Source organism: Aquarana catesbeiana, linkage group LG05 (assembly GCF_042186555.1).
Source record: "Aquarana catesbeiana isolate 2022-GZ linkage group LG05, ASM4218655v1, whole genome shotgun sequence".
Taxonomy (NCBI): domain Eukaryota; kingdom Metazoa; phylum Chordata; class Amphibia; order Anura; family Ranidae; genus Aquarana; species Aquarana catesbeiana.
In genome coordinates this window covers 266375-282200 of record NC_133328.1, presented here as the reverse complement: position 1 = coordinate 282200, position 15826 = coordinate 266375, and the positions used below count along the sequence as shown (strand labels likewise).

General features: G+C 48.2%; 2 non-coding genes across 2 annotated transcripts; both read right to left on the bottom strand.

Annotated features, from left to right (window-relative positions):
• Nucleotides 1–2895: 2895 nt before the first annotated feature.
• Nucleotides 2896–2967, bottom strand: TRNAP-AGG (transfer RNA proline (anticodon AGG)). The gene has a single exon. It is a non-coding gene; the product is annotated as a tRNA-Pro (tRNA).
• Nucleotides 2968–9879: 6912 nt separating this feature from the next.
• On the bottom strand, nucleotides 9880–9951 carry TRNAP-AGG (transfer RNA proline (anticodon AGG)). The gene has a single exon. It is a non-coding gene; the product is annotated as a tRNA-Pro (tRNA).
• Between the last annotated feature and the right edge of the window lie 5875 nt (nucleotides 9952–15826).

Below are 15826 nucleotides of genomic sequence, written 5' to 3'. Positions count from 1 at the left end.
AGCTGTATACAGATGTTCATATACTGCCACATCAGCAGCAGCCTGACCTGGGATCAGAGAACACAGTCAGTGGGATGTCGGGTGCTGAGGTGTGTTGCAGCTCATTCATAACTCACACAATCTTCTTTAACACATGATATGGAGCTTCTATTGTTTGGCCCTCTTGAGGTATCAGGGGCCCCTCTTGAGGCCCCCTATAATTTTCAGGTTGACCACCATTGCTGTAGACTGAAGGAGAGGATATGCCAGCGATGACAATGTTTCTATAGCTGACGTCTGTTTCTTCAGATCACAGATTTTTATGAAGAATAAAATATTTCTCACCAACCAAATTAAAGGAAATAATAAGACATCGGCAACATTTATTTCTCTGATATAAATCATAAAGAGGAACTCTACATGAAATGTGCGGATTAGGGATGAGTGGGGGGGGGATTTCAGGAAATCTCATTTTATTTTCTGTACAATGAGGATATTGGGGGGGGGGGCAAAAGAACCATCAGGGATAGGAGGGGGAGCTTCAATAACTCCATGTACCCCTAAAACACCCAACACACCCACTTCATTAAGCCTCTCCCATTGCCCCCCCCCTCTGAAATTATCTTAAAAGAACAATGTATCCCCCTCCCAGAATGAACCAGCCTGAAACCCAGGGGACAGTGGCGGCTGGCGCCCTATTTTTTGGGGGGGAGAGGGGGTGGGAAACAAACCACCCACCAAACTCCCCCAAAATATTTACCCTTTTACCCTCATTCAATCGATCAGTCAACCCCCTCTTCTTTGCTTGCTCGTTCGTTAGCTCACCAGTCCGGAACTTACCCCTTCTAGGTCGCAGGCAAAGCTTCCTCCTCAGTGGCTTCACCCTGCGTCTCCTCCTCGGCTTCATAACGGCTTCACCCTGTGTCTCCTCCTCCTCGGCTTCATAACGGCTTCACCCTGCATCTCCTACTCAGCTTCACAGCGGCTTCACAATGCGTCTCCTCCACAATGAGGAGTTGATACCCCAGTTGAAGTCCTTGTAGACGAAACGCGTCTGGTTTGATGAGTCCTTTCAATGCCATTGCGCCTTTTTGAATTTTATGTTTTTATGATCACAGAGGAGATTTTTACTTGATGCGATACATCTTGGAATCTATGTAAAGCATTATTATTCCAAATAAACCCGCAACCATACGTTTTTTCCCTATGTGGAGGCTTTTTTTTTATGGATACTGTTAGCCATAAACCTACCAAACGGTTCTGTGGTGGAAGGAAGTTTATTTGCCATCTGGGACATTGTCATCCTGATCTATATTCTCACCTGCCGGGTTGAGGTTGCCTGTGGTGGGTCAGCTGAGGAGTAGACATGTGTAGTTCCTTTCGTCCCGAATAAAAATTGGGACAATTTTTTTTTTTTCAGAAATTCGGATTTATCCTCCGGCGGCACGCGAGCGCCCACAAAAGCGTTTTCCCGAGCCGACGTACACCTACGGCGATTTGCGGGTTCGTGCCACCTTGCCGCAGTATGACGGCAGCTGGTCGGCAAGTGGTTAAATATACTTACCTGCTCTCTGTAATGGTGTTGCACAGAGCAGCTCCGATCCCCCTCTTCTCGGGTCCCTCGCCGGCACTCCTGGCCCCTCCCTCCTGCCAAGTGCCCCCACAGCAAGCAGAGTGACTGGCCCTCAGAGACAGCTCTTAGCATTCTAGCTTAGTTCTGCTGGAAAACCTCCTAACTGCCAATTGAAACAGATTTCTACTGACACTAGAGGGTGCCACTGAGCCAACCCCACCCAATCAAATGTGCTGAGGAGTGTGACATAGGAGCATCTTCAGACGACACTCCCTTAATGCCAAGCAGACTATCTATATCCATATTTCCAGATCAAAGTTTTACAATCCAGAAACCAACATATCTAAAAAATGAAATTATAATTTGATAAAGACCAAACATGACAAATCGGATGTCCGTATCACCTCGAAGATTTCCTGTGACCAATCCGCCTTCCATACATTATATCATATGATGCATATTTGTATAAAACTGTTTACTATAACCTTAAATAATTGTATAAACACTTATTATCCATATAATGTCACCAATAATGGAAGTTGTATGTGTAGCTCTGGCTGCCGGTGGACCCTTTAAGCCGCTCAGCAGAATGTTTCACCAGCCACAGATGGTTGCTCCCTCTGTGTAATGGACTATACAGGGAGAGAGGAGAGTGGCCAAGAGCTTTCATTGGCTGCAGTCAGCCACTGGACCCGCCCATAGCAGTAGGGATTGGCTGTTGATTAGTAGCTGTGGTGATGTACAGGGCTCAGGGTTGTTTTGCTCCTTGGGGGTGCGATCCTGAGAGACAGAGCTGCACTGAACACATGGCAGATATCAGGACTGGGGGCTGTTGGGGGTCCCTTTACTGTGCAAACTACAGAGCTCAGGACTGAGGAATGTCTGCAAAAGACATCGCTGTTGGATGCAGTGCTAAGGGAACTCAGCACAGGGATGGTGGGAACCCCTCATAATGGGCACAGCGGGTGTACAGACCCGGGAATTCAGCACAGGGATGGTGGGAACCCCTCATAATGGGCACAGCGGGTGTACAGACCCGGGAACTCAGCACAGAGATATCACCCGGGGCCCAGGAGAGATAATATAAAGTTTCTGATCTCTGATGATGTAACTGTCCAGTTTCTACTTAATCTGAAATCTCAGGTATGGGGGGACTGATCCGCTCGCTGTATCATTTTGCCTCCACTTGATTGATTTATATTCTGAATTCTCTATTGTGTTCAGTTCTGATGGGTTTGGGAAACTTCTTCGGATGTTTTTGGCACTTTTTATATTCCTAAATCTCCTCCTATTCCTGGGATGTCACTAATCCTTCCAATGTTGTATTATAATGACAAAATGTGGGGCTCGTCCAGGATTTGAACCCGGGACCTCTCGCACCCTAAGCGAGAATCATACCCCTAGACCAACGAGCCAGCTGTATACAGATGTTCATATACTGCCACATCAGCAGCAGCCTGACCTGGGATCAGAGAACACAGTCAGTGGGATGTCGGGTGCTGAGGTGGCTCATTCATAACTCACACAATCTTCTTTAACACATGATATGGAGCTTCTATTGTTTGGCCCTCTTGAGGTGTCAGGGGCCCCTCTTGAGACCCCCTATAATTTTCAGGTTGACCACCATTGCTGTAGACTGAAGGAGAGGATATGCCAGCGATGACAATGTTTCTATAGCTGACGTCTGTTTCTTCAGATCACAGATTTTTATGAAGAATGAAATATTTCTCACCGACCAAATTAAAGGAAATAATAAGACATCGGCAACATTTATTTCTCTGATATAAATCATAAAGAGGAACTCTACATGAAATGTGCGGATTAGGGATGAGTGGGGGGGGATTTCAGGAAATCTCATTTTATTTTCTGTACAATGAGGATATTGGGGGGGGGGGGGGGCAAAAGAACCATCAGGGATAGGAGGGGGAGCTTCAATAACTCCATGTACCCCTAAAACACCCAACACACCCACCTCATTTAGCCTCTTCCATCGCCCCCCCCCCCCCCCCCCCCCCCTCTGAAATTATGTTAAAAAAAAATGTATCCCCCTCCCAGAATGAACCAGCCTGAAACCCAGGGACAGTGGCGGCTGGCGCCCTATTTTTTGGGGGGTAGAGAGAGTGGGAAACAAACCACCCACCAAACCCCCCCAAAATATTTACCCTTTTTCCTCTCATTCGATCGATCAGTCAACCCCCTCTTCTTTGCTTGCTTGTTCGTTAGCTCACCAGCCCGGCACTTACCCCTTCTAGGTCGCAGGCAAAGCTTCCTCCTCAGTGGCTTCACCCTGCGTCTCCTCCTCCTCGGCTTCATAGCGGCTTCACCCTGCGTCTCCTCCTTCTCGGCTTCATAGCGGCTTCACCCTGCATCTCCTCTACAATGAGGAGTTGATACCCCAGTTGAAGTCCTTGTAGACGAAACGCGTCTGGTTTGATAAGTCCTTTCAATGCCATTGCGCCTTTTTGAATTTTATGTTTTTATGATCACAGAGGAGATTTTTACTTGATGCGATACATCTTGGAATCTATGTAAAGCATTATTATTCCAAATAAACCCGTAACCATACGGTTTTTCCCTATGTGGAGGCTTTCTTTTTATGGATACTGTTAGCCATAAACCTACCAAACGGTTCTGTGGTGGAAGGAAGTTTATTTGCCATCTGGGACATTGTCATCCTGATCCATATTCTCACCTGCCGGGTCGAGGTTGCCTGTGGTGGGTCAGCTGAGGAGTAGACATGTGAGGTTCGTTTCGTTCCAAATAAAAATTCGGACAAATTTTTGTTTTTCAGAAGTTCGGATGTATCCTCCGGCGGCACGTGCGTGCCCACAAAAGCAAGTTCCCGGGCAGACGCACACCTAAGACGATTTGCGGGATCGTGCCACCCTTGCCAGAGTATAATGACGGCGGCTGGTCGGCAAGTGGTTAAATATACTTACCTGCTCTCTGTAATGGTGTTGCACAGAACAGCCCCGATCCTCCTCTTCTCAGGTCCCTCCTAACTGCCAATTGCAGCAGATTTGTACTTACACCAGAGGGTGCCACTGAGCCAATCCCCACCCAATCAAATGTGCTGAGGAGTGTGACATAGGAGCATCTTCAGGCGACACTCCCTTAATGCCAAGCAGACTATCTATATCCATATTTCCAGATCAAAGTTTTACAATCCTGAAACCAACATATCTAAAAAATGAAATTATAATTTGATAAAGACCAAACATGACAAATCGGATGTCCATATCACCTCGAAGATTTCCTGTGACCAATCCGCCTTCCATACATTATATCATATGATGCATATTTGTATAAAACTGTTTACTATAACCTTAAATAATTGTATAAACACTTATTATCCATATAATGTCATCAATAATGGAAGTTGTATGTGTAGCTCTGGCTGCCGGAGGACCCTTTAAGCCGCTCAGCAGAATGTTTCACCAGCCACAGATGGTTGCTCCCCCTGTGTAATGGACTATACAGGGAGAGAGGAGAGTGGCCAAGAGCTTTCATTGGCTGCAGCCAGCCAGTGGACCCGCCCATAGCAGTAGGGATTGGCTGTTGGTGAGTAGCTGTAAGCCCGTGTACAGGGCTCAGGGTTGTTTTGCTCCTGTGGGGTGCGATACTGATAGACAGAGCTGCACTGAACACATGGCAGATATCAGGACTGGGGGCTGTTGGGGGTCCCTTTACTGTGCAAACTACAGAGCTCAGGACTGAGGATTGTCTGCAAAAGACATTGCTGTTGGATGCAGTGCTAAGGGAACTCAGCAAAGGGATGTACAGACCCGAGAACTCAGCACAGGGACTGAGAATGGTGGAGGAGATGCTGGGTGCAGTAGTGCTACAACTATCCTAGAGTCTGCAGTAGCCGAGATTGTGTTTGAACCCAGGAAAGAAGCTGAGTGGGCGGGTCCTGCCTCTGTTGATTTAATGACTGCTATCCCAGCTGAATCAGACTCCCTGTCAGCAGGTTTTATTGTGTCTAAGGACATGACTGCAATTGGTGTGTCTTTGGGGAAAACCTCTGCTGGTGTTGCTGCTACGGGATTTGAGAGGAGGGAGCAAGCAGGGAAGAAGCATGAAAATATTTAACCCCCCTGGCGGTATTCCCGAGTCTGGCTCGGGTTGGATTTTTCATACCAAAAGCGGTAACCCCGAGCCAGACTCGGGCTTGCATCGCAGGATCCAGGAAGAGCATACTTACCTTGTCCCCTGGTTCCTGCGATGTCTCCCCGCTGTGATCGGCGAGCCGCTGTGTCTCGCTCGATTCACAGTGCCGAGCTCCGTTCCCTGCGAGCGTTGCGACGCACGGGGACGGAGTTCGGCGGTAAATTCAAAAGTGAAACACACAGTATAGATACAGCATACTGTAATCTTACAGATTACAGTACTGTATCAAATAACTACACATCCCCTTTGTCCCTAGTGGTCTGCCCAGTGTCCTGCATGCAGTATTATATATATAAAACTGTTCTTTCTGCCAGGAAACTGGAGATTGTCCATAGCAACCAAAACTGTCTCTTTACATCAAAAGTGGTTTTAGAGCAGCTAGAAAAAAGCGATAATAAATTAGAATCACTCGCAGAATTGAGCGATAGTGATTTGTGAGGAGATCCGTCATCAAACACTAAAAGTAACAAAAGCTAAAATTCTGCAACTGAGCAAATTTCAGTGTTTTTGATTTGATTACATTATTGAATAATTTTTATTATTATTATATTATTATTTGTTATAATTATTTATAGTTATTTATTATATTATAATTTTTTATTTCGTTTTTCAAACTTTATCATACCCGGGATGTCTACTAGACTCTTGTTTGGACAGATTCAAGTGAACTATTCCTAAGAATTACAGGCCTACAATATAAAACGCCAAATTTCTGTGCAAAATAATTGTACCGCTTTCAGCACCTAAAATCAGAAATAATCATACCGCCAGGGAGGTTAATCTTCCTCTAGTGTTTAAAAGGAGAAATGTTGTGCAGCTCCGATGGAAGAGGGGTGGTCTTCCTCCGCATAGGAGGGCAGTGGAGTCCATACCACAAGGGGATTTAACTTTATGGTTGATGAGGTATGGAGATGTCCTGAGCCCTCTAAAGAAAATTTTGGATGATCAGGGAATATGGACGAGGGGGTGGTTTGTGCAGTTAAAGTTAAAAATCATTGACAATGTTGTCCAGCATCTGCCATCCTCCGCTTTCCTGGGGAGGGACAGGCTGACCATCTTCTACCCGGGCCAGCCAAAGCTATGTAACAAGTGTGGTGATAAAGGACATCTTGTATCCTCCTGTCCAGTGATGAAGTGCTCTCTGTGTCAGGGTATAGGACATTTGGCAAAGGATTGTAAAATTATAAGGTGCAACCTGTGCAATGTGGTGGGACATCCTTACAGTCAGTGTCCTGAGGCAATGCACAACAATCCTGAGCTCATGAGAGAGTTCTTCTGCCTGGACATGGAGGATGCTCAGAGCTCAGCAGCTGGGGTGCCTGTGATTCCCTCTGAGTCTGTGCCAATACCCAATATGTCTGTGTCTTCCCAGTCTGTGGTGCCCCAGTCTGTGCCATTAACCAATATGTCTGTGTCTTCCCAGTCTGTGGTGCCCCAGTCTGTGCCAATACCCAATATGTCTGTGTCTTCCCAGTCCGTGGTGCCCCAGTCTGTGCGTTTGCCTAGTGTGCAAGTGTCTTCCCAGTCTGTAGGTAAGGTATCAGCTACCAAGAATGTGTCCAATCCTTCTATGTCTTCCAAAGTTGCAGAGGCAGCAAGAGGTGCTGAAGCAGGTGCATCAAATGTGGTGGCAGTCCCCCCCCCCCCCCTTTTCGACACTGCAGGGTTTCTGTTAAGGATCGTGGGGTGCAGAGGAGTGGGGAGAATGGTGTAGAGGCTGGCCTAGTGGTAGGTAAGGGAAGCGAGAGAGTGGGGGGAAGGGGGTGAAGTGGAGGGTAGGAGTGGGGAAGCTGTTGATTCTGGCTTGTCCAAGGATGATATGGAGTGGTTGGAGGATAAAAGGAGGAGGGGCAAAAGAAAGAGAAAATAAAGGGGTTTGGTTACCTTAAGTCCTAAGATTTTTGCCTATGGCAAATAAATTTAAAGTCCTGTCAGATGATGATGAATGGTTCTCATTGAGTACATCCTCCATGGATGATGAGTGCCAGAGTGCAGGAGGCCTGGATAAGGGCGTGGAGGAATATCAGGACTCTGTAGCTGCTGACTGTTGATCTCGGGGTGTTGCGGCTTTTCTTTGTATTCTTTATTCACTCCCCTAGATTTTCAAGATGAAATATATTTTTGATAAAAGGCTCCATGCATGGTGACGGTGATGTTCCTTAGTCTGGCTCTCCCGTAGGGATTGTGTTGTGCGCAATTTGGTTTGTACCATTTATTATGTTCTTGTGTTTCAATTATTTTGTAAATATGTTTTATTTATTTATATGGTTTTATTGTATATTAAGTTAAGTTTTTGTTTGTAAGATTTTTTTAATAAACAAAATTAACAGGGATGGTGGGAACCCCTCATAATGGGCACAGCGGGTGTACAGACCCGGGAACTCAGCACAGGGATGGTGAGAACCCCTCATAATGGGCACAGCGGGTGTACAGACCCGGGAACTCAGCACAGGAATGGTGAGAACTCCTCATAATGGGCACAGCGGGTGTACAGACCCGGGAACTCAGCACAGGGATGGCGGGAACCCCTCATAAAGGGCACAGCGGGTGTACAGACCAGGGAACTCAGCATAGGGATGGAGGGAACCCCTCATAATGGGCACAGCGGGTGTACAGACCCAAGAACTCAGCACAGGGATGGTGAGAACCCCTCATAATGGGCACAGCGGGTGTACAGACCCGGGAACTCAGCACAGGGATGGCGGGAACCCCTCATAAAGGGCACAGCGGGTGTACAGACCAGGGAACTCAGCATAGGGATGGAGGGAACCCCTCATAATGGGCACAGCGGGTGTACAGACCCAAGAACTCAGCACAGGGATGGTGAGAACCCCTCATAATGGGCACAGCGGGTGTACAGACCCGGGAACTCAGCACAGGGATGGTGGGAACCCCTCATAATGGGCACAGTGGGTGTACAGACCCGGGAACTCAGCACAGGGATGGTGAGAACCCCTCATAATGGGCACAGCGGGTGTACAGACCCGGAAACTCAGCACAGGGATGGTGGGAACCCCTCATAATGGGCACAGCGGGTGTACAGACCCGGGAACTCAGCACAGGGATGGTGGGAACCCCTCATAATGGGCACAGCGGGTGTACAGACCCGGGAACTCAGCACAGGGATGGTGGGAACCCCTCATAATGGGCACAGCGGGTGTACAGACCCGGGAACTCAGCACAGGGATGGTGGGAACCCCTCATAATGGGCACAGCGGGTGTACAGACCCGGGAACTCAGCACAGGGATGGAGGGAACCCCTCATAATGGGCACAGTGGGTGTACAGACCCGGGAACTCAGCACAGGGATGGAGGGAACCCCTCATAATGGGCACAGCGGGTGTACAGACCCGGGAACTCAGCACAGGGATGGTGGGAACCCCTCATAATGGGCACAGTGGGTGTACAGACCCGGGAACTCAGCACAGGGATGGTGAGAACCCCTCATAATGGGCACAGCGGGTGTACAGACCCGGGAACTCAGCACAGGGTTGGTGGGAACCCCTCATAATGGGCACAGCGGGTGTACAGACCCGGGAACTCAGCACAGGGTTGGTGGGAACCCCTCATAATGGGCACAGCGGGTGTACAGACCCGGGAACTCAGCACAGGGATGGTGAGAACCCCTCATAATGGGCACAGCGGGTGTACAGACCCGGGAACTCAGCACAGGGATGGAGGGAACCCCTCATAATGGGCACAGCGGGTGTACAGACCCGGGAACTCAGCACAGGGATGGAGGGAACCCCTCATAATGGGCACAGCGGGTGTACAGACCCGGGAACTCAGCACAGGGATGGTGGGAACCCCTCATAATGGGCACAGCGGGTGTACAGACCCGGGAACTCAGCACAGGGATGGTGGGAACCCCTCATAATGGGCACAGCGAGTGTACAGACCCGGGAACTCAGCACAGGGATGGTGAGAACCCCTCATAATGGGCACAGCGAGTGTACAGACCCGGGAACTCAGCACAGGGATGGTGAGAACCCCTCATAATGGGCGTCCACTTGATTGATTTATATTCTGAATTCTCTATTGTGTTCAGTTCTGATGAGTTTGGGAAACTTCTTTGGGTGTTTTTGGCACTTTTTATATTTATAATTATATTTAGGGTCACTAATCCTTCCAATGTTGTATTATAATGACAAAATGTGGGGCTCGTCCGGGATTTGAACCCGGGACCTCTCGCACCCTAAGCGAGAATCATACCCCTAGACCAACGAGCCAGCTGTATACAGATGTTCATATACTGCCACATCAGCAGCAGCCTGACCTGGGATCAGATTACAGACTGAGCTGTGTGCGGGGAGGGGGGGAGGGGAATGAAGACCGCCGTCCATCCAGTTCTATAGAAGACGAGGATATTCCAGCAATGAAACATTTTTATAGTTTAATGATTGCGGCTTCACAGAAATAAACTCCACATGAAATGTATATATTTTTTTCCATTGGAAGGTGTTACATTTTTTTTTTTGAAAGGGTGTATTTAGGACAATTTTGTTTATTTGCCCCCTTTTTCCACTACAATTTGCCGTTTCCAAATGTAAAATGCCCCTTGTCATAAGAATGTTAAAGCTTAAATGTTATCTTATATTTTGTCCACCCTGGTTCCCCCCCTCCCCCGCCATCAAAATGCTAATTACGTTTTTTTTTTTTTTTTACATTTTTACATACCTTTTTTTTTACTTCCAATGACATTGTCACTGGGTTTTTGTGCTTCTCTATGCAATGCAGGCAGATCATGGCTGGTGGAAGGAGCCTGCAGGGGGCTGTACGTAGCTTCCTGAAGGCATCACAGCACCCCGCCTCAGTACTCCTTCCAAGAGCCCTCAGTCCTGATACAAGCAGTGGGTTGTACTAAGTCATGTTTTGATTGGGGATCAAATACTTATTTTACTTACTGAACAGAAACTCCATTTATAACATTTGTATTGTGTTTTTTCTGGATTTTAGGTTGATATTCTTACATAGTTACATAGTAGGTGAGGTTGAAAAAAGTCCATCAAGTCCAACCTATGTGTGTGATTATATGTCAGTATTACATTGTATATCCCTGTATGTTGTGGTCATTCAGGTGATTATCTAATAGTTTCTTGAAGCTATCAATGCTCCTCGCTGAGACCACCACCTGTGGAAGGGAATTCCACATCCTTGCCGCTCTTACAGTAAAGAACCCTCTACGTAGTTTAAGGTTAAACCTCTTTTCTTCTAATTGTAATGAGTGGCCACAAGTCTTATTAAACTCTCTTCTGCGAAAAAGTTTTATCCCTATTGTGGGGTCACCAGTACAGTATTTATATATTGTGGGGTCACCAGTCCGGCATTTATATATTGTGGGGTCACCAGTCCGGTATTTATATATTGTGGGGTCACCAGTCCGGTATTTATATAATGAAATCATATCCCCTCTCAAGCGTCTCTTCTCCAGAGAGAATAAGTTCAGAGCTCACAACCTTTCCTCATAACTAAGATCCTCCAGACCCTTTATTAGCTTTGTTGCCCTTCTTTGTACTCGCTCCATTTCCAGTACATCCTTCCTGAGGACTGGTGCCCAGAACTGGACAGCATACTCCAGGTGCGGCCGGACCAGAGTCTTGTAGAGCGGGAGAATTATCGTTTTATCTCTGGAGTTGATCCCCTTTTAATGCCAATATTCTGTTTGCTTTATTAGCAGCAGCTTGGCATTGCATGTCATTGCTGAGCCTATCATCTACTAGGACCCCCAGGTCCTTTTCCATCCTAGATCCCCCCAGAGGTTCTCCCCCCAGTCTATAGATTGCATTCAGATTTTTACCACCCAAATGCATTATTTTACATTTTTCTACATTGAACCTCATTTGTCATGTAGTTGCCCCTCCCCCATTCATTTGTTCAGGTCTTTTTGCAAGGTTTCCACATCCTGCGGAGAAGTTATTGCCCTGCTTAGCTTAGTATCCTCTGCAAATACAGAGATTGAACTGTTTATCCCATCCTCCAGGTCGTTTATGAACAAATTAAATAGGATTGGTCCCAGCACAGAACCCTGGGGAACCCCACTACCCACCCCTGACCATTCCGAGTACTCCCCATTTATCACCACCCTCTGAACTCGCCCTTGTAGCCAGTTTTCAATCCATGTACTCACCCTATGCTCCATGCCAACGCACCTTATTTTGTACAGTAAACGTTTATGGGGAACTGTGTCAAATGCTTTTGTAAAATCCAGATACACCACGTCTACGGGCCTTCCTTTATCTAGATGGCAACTCACCTCCTCATAGAAGGTTAATAGATTGGTTTGGCAAGAACGATTCTTCATGAATCCATGCTGATTACTGCTAATGATACCGTTCTTATTACTAAAATCTTTTATATAGTCCCTTATCATCCCCTCCAAGAGTTTACATACTATTGATGTTAGGCTAACTCAGTGGTTCTCAACTCCAGTCCTCAGGACCCACCAACAGGTCAGATTTTAAGTATTACCTTGGGGAGTTGCAGACTAGAATACTGCAATCACTGAGCAGCAAGTGATATCACCTGTAATGTATTTCAGCTATCTTGCAAACCTGGCCTGTTGGTGGGTCCTGAGGACTGGAGTTGAGAACCACTGGGCTAACTGGTCTGTAATTCCCAGGGATGTATTTTGGGCCCTTTTTAAGAATTGGTGCTACATTGGCTTTTCTCCAATCAGCTGGTACCATTCCAGTCAGTAGACTGTCAGTAAAAATTAGGAACAACGGTCTGGCAATTACTTGACTGAGTTCCCTAAGTACCCTCGGATGCAAGCCATCTGGTCCCGGTGATTTATTAATGTTAAGTTTCTCAAGTCTAATTTTAATTCCGTCCTCTGTTAACCATGGAGGTGCTTCCTGTGTTGTGTCCTGAGGATAAACACTGCAGTTTTGGTTACTGAAGCCCCCCGATTCACTCGTGAAGACTGAGGAGAAGAATAAATTCAATACCTTTGCCATCTCCCCATCCTTTGTAACCAGATGTCCTTCCTCATTCTTTATGGGGCCAATATGGTCTGTCCTCCCTTTTTTACTGTTTACATACTTAAAGAATTTCTTGGGATTTTTTTTGCTCTCCTCCGCTATGTGTCTTTCATGTTCTATCTTAGCCGTCCTAATTGCACCCTTACATTTCTTGTTGCATTCTTTATAAAGTCTGAATGCTGATGATGATCCCTCAACCCTGTATTTTTTGAAGGCCTTCTCCTTTGCTTTTATATGCATTTTTACATTGGAGTTAAGCCATCCAGGACTTTTGTTCGCTCTTTTAAATTTATTACCCAATGGGGTGCATGCTGTCTCTATCATATAAAATGCACCTATGATAAAGATTATAGACCCTTTAATTCTTTGTAAGTGGGCAAACTTGCACAATCTGCAGGGGAGCAAATAATTATTTTCCCGTCTGTACCTCTTGTATACAGTCCATATTCCCATTGCACGTGTTCCTGGAAAAAGCTCTTAGGCTACTTTCACACTGAGGCGTTTTTCAGGCGCTAAAGAGCTAAAAATAGCACCTGTAAAGCTCCTGAAAAATGCCTCCCCTGCCACCCCAGTGTGAGAGCCCGAGTGCTTTCACACTGGAGCGGTGCGCTTGCAGGACAGGAAAAAAAATCCTGCAAGCAGCATCTTTTGGACTTTGCGGGAGCGTTGAATACACCGCTCCTAAAACATCCCTGCCATTGAAATCAATGGCCAGCACTGCTGAAGCGCCCGCAAAGCGCTTTGGCAGCGGCGCTTTGTGGGTGCTTTTAACCCCTTTATTGTCCGCTAGTGGGGGTAAAAGCGCCCCGCTAGCAGCCAAAAAGTGCCACTAAAACGACGGTAAAGCGCCGCTAAAAATAGTGATGCTTTACCGCCGACACCCCCCCCGCCTCAGTGTGAAAGTGCCCTTAAGGTACTGGGTGCTGTAGCGACCGCCAGCTGGACACTGGAACCTATACGATATGTAGATATTCGCCAGCACACCAGGGATCATCAATTTCGTCCAAACATTTTTTAATTCAAGTACGATCACATCACAAAATGGTGTAGTGCAATGTTTGGGAGCCACGCAGGACCCCTTCGTCAATCAAGACCCATGCCTGACAAAGGGGTCCTGCGTGGCTCCAAAACGTTGCACTACACCGTTTTGTGATGTGATCGTACTTGAATAAAGGGGTTTCTGGAGACACCGGAGTCACAGGGGTTACTAGAGGCATAGGAGTCAAAGGGGTTGCTGGAGACACAGGATTCACAGGGGTTGCTGGAGACACAGGAGTCACAGGGGTTGCTGGAGACACAGGAGTCACAGGGGTTGCTGGAGACACCAAAGTCACAGGGGTTGCTGGAGGCACAGGTGTCAAAGGGCTTGCTGGAGTCAAAGGGGTTGCTAGAGACACAGGAGTCACAGGGGTTGCTGGAGACACAGGAGTCACAGGGGTTGCTGGAGACACGGGAGTCACAGGGGTTGCTGGAGGCACAGGAGTCAAAGGGCTTGCTGGAGTCAAAGGGGTTGCTAGAGACACAGGAGTCACAGGGGTTGCTGGAGACACAGGAGTCACAGGGGTTGCTGGAGACACGGGAGTCACAGGGGTTGCTGGAGACACGGGAGTCACAGGGGTTGCTGGAGACACAGGAGTCACAGGGGTTGCTGGAGACACGGGAGTCACAGGGGTTGCTGGAGACACGGGAGTCACAGGGGTTGCTGGAGACACGGGAGTCACAGGGGTTGCTGGAGACACGGGAGTCACAGGGGTTGCTGGAGACACAGGAGTCAAAGGGGTTGCTGGAGACACGGGAGTCACAGGGGTTGCTGTAGACACGGGAGTCACAGGGGTTGCTGGAGACACAGGAGTCAAAGGGGTTGCTGGAGACACGGGAGTCACAGGGGTTGCTGGAGACACGGGAGTCACAGGGGTTGCTGGAGACACGGGAGTCACAGGGGTTGCTGGAGACACAGGAGTCACAGGGGTTGCTGGAGACACGGGAGTCACAGGGGTTGCTGGAGGCACAGGAGTCAAAGGGCTTGCTGGAGTCAAAGGGGTTGCTAGAGACACAGGAGTCACAGGGGTTGCTGGAGACACAGGAGTCACAGGGGTTGCTGGAGACACGGGAGTCACAGGGGTTGCTGGAGACACGGGAGTCACAGGGGTTGCTGGAGACACAGGAGTCACAGGGGTTGCTGGAGACACGGGAGTCACAGGGGTTGCTGGAGACACGGGAGTCACAGGGGTTGCTGGAGACACGGGAGTCACAGGGGTTGCTGGAGACACGGGAGTCACAGGGGTTGCTGGAGACACAGGAGTCAAAGGGGTTGCTGGAGACACGGGAGTCACAGAGGTTGCTGGAGACACGGGAGTCACAGGGGTTGCTGGAGACACGGGAGTCATAGGGGTTGCTAGAGTCACAGGAGTCAAAGGGGTTGCTGGAGACACGGGAGTCACAGGGGTTGCTGGAGGCACAGGAGTCAAAGGGCTTGCTGGAGTCAAAGGGGTTGCTAGAGACACAGGAGTCACAGGGGTTGCTGGAGACACAGGAGTCACAGGGGTTGCTGGAGACACGGGAGTCACAGGGGTTGCTGGAGACACGGGAGTCACAGGGGTTGCTGGAGACACAGGAGTCACAGGGGTTGCTGGAGACACGGGAGTCACAGGGGTTGCTGGAGACACGGGAGTCACAGGGGTTGCTGGAGACACGGGAGTCACAGGGGTTGCTGGAGACACGGGAGTCACAGGGGTTGCTGGAGACACAGGAGTCAAAGGGGTTGCTGGAGACACGGGAGTCACAGAGGTTGCTGGAGACACGGGAGTCATAGGGGTTGCTAGAGTCACAGGAGTCAAAGGGGTTGCTGGAGTCACAGGGGTTGCTAGAATGAAGATATTTGCCAGCACACCATGGAACAAGGTAGATAGCGTCCAAACGTGTAATTTATTGCATGATCACAACACAAGGAGAGTGCAAGGTTTCGGAGTCACGCAGGACCCTTTCGTCAGGCATGTGATGATCATCTCATGCCTGACTAAGGGGTTCTGCGTGACTCCGAAACGTTGCACTCTCCTTGTGTTGTGATCATGCAATAAATTACACGTTTGGGCGCTATCTACGTCGTTCCATGGTGTGCTGGCAA